At 36.4% G+C, this 11,932-nt stretch overlaps 1 non-coding gene and 1 pseudogene across 1 annotated transcript; one reads left to right on the top strand and one right to left on the bottom strand.

Moving 5' to 3' along the window:
- Positions 1–248: 248 nt before the first annotated feature.
- Positions 249–355, bottom strand: LOC121263921. Its single transcript, XR_005940403.1, has one exon. It is a non-coding gene; the product is annotated as a small nucleolar RNA R71 (small nucleolar RNA).
- On the top strand, positions 252–5,146 carry LOC121262059 (annotated as a pseudogene).
- Positions 5,147–11,932: the final 6,786 nt, after the last annotated feature.

The following is an 11,932-nucleotide window of genomic DNA, read 5'->3' as shown; positions in this document are numbered from 1 at the left end:
TAATTCCACATTTTCATGGCATGGATTCCGTGAATCTTTACCTTCATATCAAAGAGTTTGAAGAGGTTTGTTCTACATCCATGGACCGGACTTGTACTGAGGAGGTTATTAGACTAAAGTTGTTTCCATTTTCTTTGAAAGATAACGCTAAAACGTGGCTAAATTCATTGAGACCTAGAACCATAGGCACATGGCAAGAAATGCAAACTAAATTTTTGAAGAAATTCTTTCCAATACATAGGACGAATGCACTTAAAAGACAAATCATGAACTTTACCCATAAAGATTCTGAAACTTTTTATCAAAGTTGGGAAAGATTCAAAGATCTTTTAAATTCTTGTCCTTATCATGGTTATGAAAATTGGCGTTTGATAAGTTTTTTTTATGAAAGTTTGACACCTAAAATGCGCCAATTTGTACAAACCATGTGTAATGGAGAATTTTTTGACAAAGAGCCTGAGGAAGCATTTGAATATTTTGATTACCTTGCTGAAAATGCTCAATCTTGGGACACAACTGATGTGCATGATAGGTCTAGGCAAGTTGAGTCTGGTCATGGAAAATATACTTTAAAGGAAGATGATGATTTGCGTGCTAAGTTAACCCTGTTATCTAGAAAAATGGAAGCCATGGAATTGAAAAAGGTAAATGAAGTGCATGCTGTCCATAAAAATTCTTAGAAGTGTGGCATATGTGAGCATCATGGGCATTCAACTAATGAGTGTCCCATGATCCCCACATTCAAAGAGGTATTGTTGGACCAATCTAATGCTATAAATATGATACAAAAACCATATTCTGGTCCTTACTCTAATTCTTACAATCCAGGATGTAGAAACCACCCAAATTTTGGGTGGAGGAATGACCAGCAAGTAGCTCCAGCAGCCTTGGCTCCGGGATCATCTCAACTCACAATTCAGGCACCTCCAATGCAAAAGAAAGGACTTGAGGAGACGGTACAACAATTGTCAAACACCTTGCAGCAGTTTATGCAAGGTCAAGCAACAATCAACAATCAAAACTCTCAAGCGATAAATGATATTCGAAGCACACTTATAAAGATGACTACGGCATGGAGTTCTCAAGAAAAAGGGAAATTACCTGCACAACCTCAACCCAATCCACAAAGTCAGCCACCTCAAGGAGCGGTTGAGAGTTCAAATGTAAGGCAAGTGAAGGCAGTCACTACTTTGAGAAATGGTAGGGTGGTGAACATTCCAGCTCAAGGTTCAGACAAGGCAAGTAAGGTCTCTAAACCTGTACAAAATGAGGCTGAAAATGGTGAGTGTGAACGAAATGAAACTGAAAAGATTTCATGTCCTGTACCTGCTCCTTTTCCTCAAAGATTGGTTCCTCTGCACAAAGACAAACACTAATATGAAATTTTAGAAATATTCAAGCAAGTTAGGATTAACATCCATTTGTTGGATGCTATTCAACAAATTCTTGCATATGCTAAGTTTCTAAAAGATTTGTGTACGGTTAAAAGGAAATTAAATGTGCAGAAGAAAGCTTTTCTTACTGAGCAGGTCAGTGCCATAATTCAGAGCAATACCCCACCAAAATATAAAGACCCCGGTTCACCAACAATTGCTTGTGTTATACGAAGTTCAAAAATTGGTCAAGCATTTTTAGATCTAGGTTCAAGTGTGAATTTGTTGCCTTATAATGTTTATGAGCAACTTGGTTTGGGGGAATTAAAACCAACTCCTATCATTTTACAACTAGCAGACAGGTCTATTAAAATGTCAAGAGGGGTTGTTGAGGATGTATTAGTTCAAGTGGATAATTTTTTTTACCCCGTAGATTTTGTTGTGTTGGATGTTCATTTGACACTAAAAACTTCTTTTCAAGCGCCTGTGATTCTTGGGAGACCTTTTCTTGCAACTTCAAATGCATTAATAAATTGTAGGAGTGGTGTTTTAAAGTTGAGTTTTGGGAACATGACCCTTGAACTAAATATTTTTAATATTTGTAGGCAACCTCAAAACTTGGAAGATGCACAAGAAGTAAATTTGCTGGAAAGCATCCTTGAGGAAGAGGCTTATTTGGCATACTAGCCCACTAACCTTCTATTTGAGTTAGAAAATATTTGTGATCTCGTCACTGATGACACCCCCATTGATGTTTCTCCTGTTTTTAATGCAGAAAATAAATTGGAGACTAAATGGAGGCCAAAAATTGAGCAGCTCCCACCGTTGACCGCAAGTTTGAAGCCTTCAGCAAATGAAATCCCAACACTAGAGCTGAAGCTATTGCCGAATGACCTGAAATATACATTTTTGGATCCGGACAGCACCTTCCCAGTGGTGATTTCAGCCCAACTAACTCAAGATCAAGAATGGAGATTATGGAAGTCTTAAAGCAGCACAAAGGTACTATTGGGTGGACAATTGCAGATATAAAAGGTATAAACCCTCTTGTGTGCACTCATAGGATTTATTTAGAGGAAAATGCTAAAGTCTCTAGGGAGATGCAAAGGAGACTAAATCCTACCATGAAAGAGGTAGCGAAAGCAGAGGTTTTGAAACTACTTGACGTGGGAATCATCTACCCTATTGCGGACAGCAAGTAGGTAAGTCCCATTCATGTAATTCCAAATACATATGGGCTTACCATTGTGAAAAATGAGAAAGATGAACTGATTCCTACTAGGATTTCTACTGGTTGGCGAATGTGCATATATTATAGGAAGTTGAATGCCGCCACTAGGAAAGATCATTTCCCTTTGCCATTTCTTGATCAAGTGTTAGAAAAGGTTGCGGGCCATGATTTCTATTGCTTTCTTGATGGATTTTCTGGTTTTTACCAAATAGAAATAGCACCTGAAGATCAAGAGAAAACAGTTTTTACTTGCCCGTTTGGCACTTTTGCATTTAGAAGAATGCCTTTTGGACTATGTAATGCACCAGCTACTTTCCAAAGATGTATGCTTAGTATTTTCAGCGACATGATTGAAAATTGTTTGGAAGTATTCATGGATGATTTTTCTGTGTTTGGTAGTTCTTTTGATGCATGTCTGACTAACTTACAAGCTGTTTTAGCCAGGTGTGAAGAGAAGCATTTGCTTCTCAATTGGGAAAAGTGTCATTTCATGGTTCAACAAGGCATAGTTCTTGGTCACATAGTCTCATCACGAGGTATTGAGGTTGATAAAGCTAAGATCGAACTTATCTCCAAGCTTCCTATACCCAAAACAGTAAAAGAAATCAGATCATTTCTTGGGCATGCTGGGTTTTATAGGAGATTCATTCAAAATTTTAGTTCTATCTCTAAGCTCTTGTGTGAGTTACTTATGCATGATGTTGCTTTTGAATGGACTTCCTATTGTAAAATTGCTTTTGATAAGCTGAAAATTTTGCTCACTACAACCCCTATCATGCAGCCCCCGGTTTGGTCTATTCCTTTTGAGATAATGTGTGATGCTAGCGATGTAGCAATAGGAGCTGTGCTTGGACAGCGTAGAAATAAGTTCCCTCATGTCATTTCTTATGCAAGTAGAACTTTAAATGGAGCCCAAAGAAATTACTCTACCACAGAAAAGGAACTGCTTGCTATAGTTTTTGCATTAGACAAGTTTCGAACTTATATTCTTGGTTCTCCTGTGGTTGTTTTCACTGACCATGCAGCATTAAAGTACTTATTGTCGAAGAAGGATGCTAAACCACGTTTAATCTGATGGATTCTTCTTCTCCAAGAATTTGAAATTATCATCAAAGACAAGAAGGGTGCTGAAAACGTAGTCGCTGACCACTTGTCTCGGCTTACATTTGCTGAAAATGAGCACACTGTTCCTATCTTTGACTCTTTTCCTGATGAACAATTAATGTCAGTCGAGAATTTGCCTTGGTTTGCTGACATAGTCAATTTTTTTGTAACAGGACAAACTCCATCCCATTGGAGTGCTAAAGACATACGAAAATTCAAACATGAGGTAAAGTCATTTTTCTATGATGATCCTTATTTGTTTAAATATTGTTCTGACCAAATCATAAGAAAATGTGTGCCTGATCATGAAATACAAGCTGTTCTTTCTTTTTGTCATAATGAGGCTTGTGGGGGACATTTTTCTGCACACAAAACCGTTGCTAAAATTTTACAAAGTGGGTTTTATTGGCCGCATATGTTTAAGGATGCATATAGTTTTTGCAAAACTTGTGAGCCATGTCAAAAACTAGGCACAGTCACTAAGAGAAACACGATGCCTTTACAACCCATTTTGGTCATTGAGATTTTTGATTGTTGGGGGATTGATTTTATGGGGCCATTTCCATCTTCTTTTGGTTATTTATATATCCTCATGGCTGTTGATTATGTTTCCAAGTGGGTTGAAGCCATTCCATGTAAAACCAATGACCATAAGGTAGTGCTTAAGTTCTTGAAAGAAAACATTTTTGCTAGATTTGGCATGCCTCGAGCTATCATTAGTGATAATGGAACCCATTTTTGCAACAAACTATTTGTTGCTCTCATGAAAAAATATGGTATACACCATAAGGTTTCCACTCCATATCACCCACAAACGAATGGGCAAGCTGAATTAGCTAATAGAGAACTTAAGCACATCTTAGAAAAAACAGTCAACCCCAACAGAAAAGATTGGTCTTTAAGGCTAACTGAAGCACTTTGGGCTTATAGGACAGCCTTTAAAACCTCTCTTAACATGTCCCTTTATCGCTTGGTATATGAAAGAGCATGTCATCTTCCTGTTGAGCTTGAACATAAGGCATATTGGGCTGTTAAACAATTTAATTTTTCCATTGACCATGCTGGTTCTGTGAGGAAATTTTAGATTTCAGAATTATATGAGCTTAGGCGAGATGCATATGACAATTCTAAATTGTCAAAGGAACGCATGAAGGTGTTACATGACAAGCACATCCAGAAAAAGAATTTTGAGCCAAATGAACAAGTCTTACTTTACAATTCTCGCCTCCATCAATTCCCAGGCAAATTAAGATCGAGGTGGAGTGGTCCTTATGTAGTTAAGGCTGTGTTTCCATATGGAGCTGTTGAGATTACTAATCCTCAAAATGGAAATACTTTCAAAGTCAATGGCCAACGACTTAAATTTTTTTTGGCAAAACTTTCACATGAGGATACTTCCATTCCTTTGGAAGATCCTACTTATTCTCATGGTCCTTAGCTCATTTTTGTTTTTTTAATTTTTTTTTCTTCTTCTTTTTCTGCTTTTATTTGTTTCATTTCTATGTTTTGTTCTTTCCATTTTTCTTTTTCTTTAGTATATCTTTTCAGGTTTAGCACTGTTTATTTTTTTGGTTTCATTTTTACGTTCATGATCCCTTCAGCCATCTCAGGTATTTTCCTTCGACCCTATTTTCTTCCATGCCTTATTTTATTCATAATTTGCAGTGAGGACACTGCTCATTTTTAGTTGGGGGTAAGGAGAGTCTTCTACCGTTAGTCTCTCGGGATTTATAATTGTGGGGTCTGAATTTTTTTGTTGCTGACAAGCTACTATTTTCACACTTCTCTACTTAAGATCAGATAGTTGAAGTTTTGGGCTACACTAATTCCCATTGGTTTAGGTTTAAGTTCGACACTAGACCTTATGATAAGTCTTAGAAACTCAAACTTGGGAAATTTATTTCAAAGCTATTGATCAATGACCTTAATTGACACAAGCAGATACTCTTTGTTGTTTGTTTGATGACAACCAGTGGTTTCTTCTAAGCAACTAGCAAGAACTACAATGAACCATATCTTAATAGCCTAGGAAAAGTGTGATTTAAAAAAAAAAATGAAATTGGTTGTAAAAATACATGAGAAAAGGGGCAGGCTAGAGATCATGCAAAAAAAAAAGTTGCAAGTACATTGGAAAAGGCTGCCTATCACCGGGATCTGTTTAAAAAAATAAATAAAAAAAATCTTTCAAAGTGTGATAGCGTAAAAGCCGCCAATGTAATGGTTTTGAATTGGAGTAAAGACCTTTTTGTTTTTCTTGAAAAGGTTGCTAGGCTGAAACTATTGTGAGAAATCTTGAAACTAACAAATGGAAATCTGTTCACACACTTGATGTACTCAAAGATCTTCAGCTTAAGTACATTTCCCTTGTTTGAGCTTTTGAGAATTTTATAAGCTTTTGTGTTAAGCTATAACCTGACCTGTCTACATTCTAATGCCTAGGATTTCAATATGATTGATCTTTTGTAGAGATTTTTGAGTTTAGTGGCTCACTCTTGGATCCTACAATATTTTTATCGCATTATTTGCTAGAGACTAGCAAAAAGCTAGTTGGGGGGTGTGATAAAGTGTCAAAAATTACATGATTAAGTTGCTAAAGTGAATGAATTGTTTAACAATAAAATGAATTAAGCACTTAATTATGTAGTAATTTTTAGTACCTGACTCAATGTTAAATTCTGATATTTTACACTTGTAATGCAGCTGGTCCACACTAAAAATTAATATCCCAAAATTTTACTCTCATATCTCACTTATGTTGCAGGACATTGTGGAAAAGATGTTAAAAGTACATGGGTATTATTGGAAATACTCAACTAACATGGCAGCAACCAAAGAAATGCACTGCATAGCAAAAGAAAGGGGCTGGGGATCAGAAACAAAACAAAGAAAAGAAATGAAAGAGGGCTTCCACGGACAGCAGGCTTCACGCACGCGGAAATACACTGCAGGGAAGGCACGATTGTGGCCGCACAACATGGCCTCACAGCAGGGCACTCACGACGCTGGGCTGGAGAGGAAATGGTGCAGGGCTTCCATGCGGACAGACGAAGAGTTGAAAAGCGCAGTTGAAGGCGCGCACTGCAGAGAACCAAAACGCAGAGAGAAGGATCATGGTCTCATAGCAGAGCAGTGCACTACAGAGGAAAAGGAGGGAGAGACACGAAAAGCAGGGGCATAAACGTGCAACGCAGATGGAGATGAAACGCAGAAAATGCAATGCAAAACGCGGGGAATGAAACACATTGCAGAGGCTGAACGCACAGTATAAAAGAGAAATATTTTTTCGTGCGTAGTCTCTTCTTTTTTTTCTCCTTCTTCGGCTGGTTTTTCTTCCGCTTTTTCTTGTAGTGGATTTTCGACTGCAACAATCTATTTGATTATTCCGGCAATTTTCATTTAGAACAGTAGCTAGAGATGTTAGAATTTAATCATTTTGGGCATTTTGTTAATCTAGAGATGATAGGCTAGATTTTATCTTGGGATTCAAGGAGTAACCCATAACTATTTGGGGATTGGATTTTCTTTAATATTTTGTGCTTTTGATGATTAATTTGATGAATTATATTTCAACTTGCATCTAGAAAGGATTGGAGTTCTTTGTTCTTGATTTAGCTCAGTTGTAGACGTAAAGGCACAATTGATATTTTAACAAGTAACATGACTCTAATGGTTTTCTTTCACTATTTTAGAGTTGTCATATAATTTGTCAAGTAATTTTATTAGATTAAAAATTGTGGTTCATTGCTATATTATCTGACCATGATTTCTAGGAATGAGAGAATGGTCGAGAGAAGATGAAAAGCGAAGTAAATCCATCACCAAATCAGTGGACGAAAATTGCATCCCAAGTGTTTGTTTTCTTGCTTCTTACAAGTTTGAGTCAACTTCTACACATTTCCTTTAAATCTTTTGATTCTTAGTAATTTTAGAAAAATAGATTCACTTTTATTTTCAGATTTACTTGTGCTTGAACTTCCCAACAATTTCACTCTTAATTCATTCCACACTCCCTTAGTAAATAGCCCAATTTTGGTGTCGACATAGTAAGAGGTTAACTTTCGAAATTTATTTCTCATTTCTTATTTTTTTGGTTCATTGCTAGGTCATTTAGTTTACCGTTTTCTTATCATTTCAAAATTTCTTGTCACCACAAATGATAATATGTTGTGTTGCGAATATGAAATATTTACTGAATTCTTATTGTTCCTGTGAATTTGATCTTGGGATTTATCCTTGTATTACTTTGACAGCTTCTACGCTTGGAAGTCAAAATTAAAAGCTGATCAGTTATGATGAAGGACCTAAAGCATTCTTGACACGTTTGATGAGGTCCACAGATATGTGCTCCCCAAAACTGGGCAAAGTCGTAAAATCCAAGCCCGGAATACGTCGCCAGAATGTTCTCATAAAGAGCTCAATTGATTTCGACGACCAAGAATTGCTTGATCAAATCTTTATTACCCGTTTCAATCTCACCGATTGTACACTCATCATTCAACATCGTGGGTGAAGTTCAGAGCAAAATTTGCAAGGCATAAGAGAAAAAAAGAAGAAAAAAATTATAGGAAAAGAGATGGTAGAATCCATTCAAAGAGAGAGCCATATATAGAAAATATGAAGAAGCAACAACAGGTACAATGGCTGTAAGGATCTTGGGCAGGTGGGCAGACTCGAGCCGAATCTTTTTTCAGTGCCAGGATCTTGGCTCATAACAAGGTTGGACTCAGCAAGGAAAGGCTCAGTGTCAGATGGGGGAATAATGTAGGCATCTTCATCATTCAAACACACCGCATCGTGCATGAGATGCTGATCTAAGCTCACAAGGTCGGACATAGCCGATGGATGGGGAGGAATGTCTTGAGCCAATGCACCTTCAAGGGTGGCCGGACAAGGAGCTATGCAAAATAGTTCTTGCATGTTTCGAAACCCCAGTAATACCCATGACACCAAAAGAAGTTCCTAACTTCAGCCACATGACCCAATTGGTCTTTCAAGACCTTCCGCCATTTACGAGACACCTTGGAATATTTCTGGGAGAGTGAACCCTTCTTGGTTAGAGAGGATGACAACTGAGCTCGGACACTCTCCAATTCATCTTGAAGTTGCTCCTGCTTGGACTGAAGTTTTGACTCCTCTTCTGCACATTGGGTCTTGAGCTAGGTGATCTCCCATTTGACAACTCTTGTCGACTTAGCTAACTAGCCATTTACTTGCGCGAACTCTTCTTGCACGACCTTAGTAGCATTGTTGGATGCGTCACTTTTGACCACCAGAGAAAGCGCATGGCTCGCTCTGAGCACCCCGCAAGATCCCTGGTCCAACTATCAAGATGGGATTTAACTTTAGCAAGCTCTTTGGCTTGAAAGCGGACTCACTCTTCATTTTATCAAGTGATGTCTTTCTCTATGCACTGCTTCACTCTCTCTCCGTGCGAGTAAGTTTTTCCAACAAAGACTCGCCATCCTCCCGAGCATAGAAGTCAGAGTTACAGAAAGGGTACAACATGGTTGGTGATGTGATTCCTCTACTAAACGAAAAGCGTAGCAGCAGATTGTTAGGAAACAAGGCTAGAACCTCTCGCCGCTTCCATTTTAGTCTATTTTGTAATGCGAATGCCTAAACCACATTACCTATATTTTAAAAGGACTAGTCAATGATATAATTGGAGTCTCATTGAAACCTTATAAAAAGTAATAACTTCTCATTCGCAAGCAATGTGGGATCCCATATATATACTACTCACACTTATCATTATCATATAGGATATCACAATTTATTCTCTTAAATTTCCGACGTCCTCGTTGGACCTGTTCGTTGTAAGTGACACAGCTCAAGTCTCACATTTGTGATTGATATATGCTCTGATACCATTTGTAACGTCTCAATAGAAGGCTCAAACTACATGACTTATGCAACAAAAGGACTAGTCAATTATACAATTGAAGCCCTATTGAAATCTTATAAAGAGCAAGAACTTATCATTTCCGAACAATATGGGATCTCACCTATTCTTATCCTTATCATATGGGATATCATAGATTTAGTAGTAGATTTAGCAGTAGATTTAGCAGTGGGACATCTCAATAGTGCCTTCTATTGAGATGTTGCACGAGTTTCAGAGGAGCTTTCCTTATTTGGGAAACGAGGGATTCAACTGATAGACGAATAAAATCGAGATATTCCTTCAAGTTTTTGTTTGAAGTGAGCATGTCCATCTAACATGACTCGTCCACGTCACTACAATCACAAAGTATTTTTGCAACCATTATTTGCAACAAATTGTTTTTCCATGCTAATATATAACTTTTTTTGCAACGAAACTTCATTTCTCTTTGCAAATGATACAATTGTGACAAAATAATTTCCTTGCAACATAATCGTTGCAATTGACCTCGGGTATATGGAATGCTAATTTAGTTAGCAACAATTTTAAAACATTAACAATGACATTTATGCGTTGCAAAAATTTTCTACCCATTTGCAATAGTCCTATTGCAAATTCTCCTTTGTTCCATTCCCGATAATTTATATTCTTTCTCACCTACTTCTACCCTCCATTAAAAGTTACCACCGAAATTAAAGTTATGAGAGAGAGAACAGTCTATTCGATTGGGAGAAAGCTTACACACTGCGCTGTTGTGATCTAATTTTGGTGGGACTATGATTAATTCCCATTTTTGGATTTGAATCATTCCCAAAATCATCCAGTAGCCTGTACGTATTGCTATTTACATATACTCTCTTGCCTGTATCGAAGTCCTGCATCATCTATAAGGGTATCAATTATACCTTGAAAGTTTCAATCTTGGGCTTCCTCCATCAGTGCATGTATATATTCAATTTTGTCAATTTCCTACCCAGGTTGCCTAGCTATGATGCGAGGTTCACCGTGCTATGGTTCTATTAGTTTTTAGTACCTTCAATATTAAGGGGAATTCAAGGAATAAATATCCTCTCTATTAATTTATTTGAAATGAATATAACACAATTTGGTTTTATTTATGACAGAATTTTGATACATATATATACACACATACGTACGCATCAATACTGGTCGAATATAACACATGTTGATGACGATCTTTCATGTATTAATTATATAAGGCCATAATAATACAATGTTAGTACTTATATATATAACTAGTCATTAAGCATATATATAATACTTGATCATCAACCTGAAGAAAAAATGTAGATATAGACGTACGTTGGAATTTTTTATTTAATTCCACTTTGTATATCAGCTGACATAGAGAAGTATTAATATTGATACATTCGTACGCATCAATACTGGTCGAACATAACACGTGTTGATGAAGATATTTCGTGTATTAATTATATAAGGCCATAATAATTCAATGTTGGTACTTATATATATAAGTCATTAAGCATATATATATATATATATATATATATATATATATATATATATATATAATACTTGATCATCAACCTGATGAAAAAATGTAGATATAGATCATCACGTACGATGGTGGGTTTTAATTAAATTCCACTTTGTTTATCAGCTGACATAGAGAAATATCAATATTTATACCTACGTACGTATGCATCAATACTGGCCGAATATAACACGTGGTGATGAATATCTTTCATGTATTAATTATATAAGGCCATAATAATTTAATGTTGGTACTTGTATATATAAGACATTAAGCATATATATATATATATATATATATATATATAATATTTGATCATCAACCTGAAGATTCGAATATTGATATAGAGAAAGCGCACAAATTTTTAATTAAATTGTTCTTTTGTTTATTAGCTGACATAAAGAAGTACCAATAATTATACGTACGTACGTATTATCTTCCTACGTACTTGTGAGATTAGGATTTTAGAAAACCTGTCAATGAATACATTGCAATAAAATTTAACAATCAAATATACATGCAATTATAAAGTAATAATCTTATATATAAATTAGAGTGGTTCACGTGGGATATAATACATGAAAGTATATACTGACTGATAAAAAAGTTGCTACAAATTAGAGTGGTTCACTGGGATATATCACGTGGTAACTGAAAGTATCAATAAAAAATAGTTATCAATTTGCTGATGCCTATTGCACTGCTCATGATGCATCTGTGAATGACTTGTCCAGATATCCAAAATCCCCAACTAGCATGACCTTTGAGATCAGATGAGAGGACACTTGCGCGGGAGAATGAAAAGTGAAAAGCGCCAAACCATC

Source organism: Juglans microcarpa x Juglans regia, chromosome 4S, assembly GCF_004785595.1.
Source record: "Juglans microcarpa x Juglans regia isolate MS1-56 chromosome 4S, Jm3101_v1.0, whole genome shotgun sequence".
NCBI lineage: Eukaryota > Viridiplantae > Streptophyta > Magnoliopsida > Fagales > Juglandaceae > Juglans > Juglans microcarpa x Juglans regia.
The sequence above is the reverse complement of the archived record's forward strand: the minus strand, read 5'-3'. Positions and strand labels throughout refer to the sequence as shown.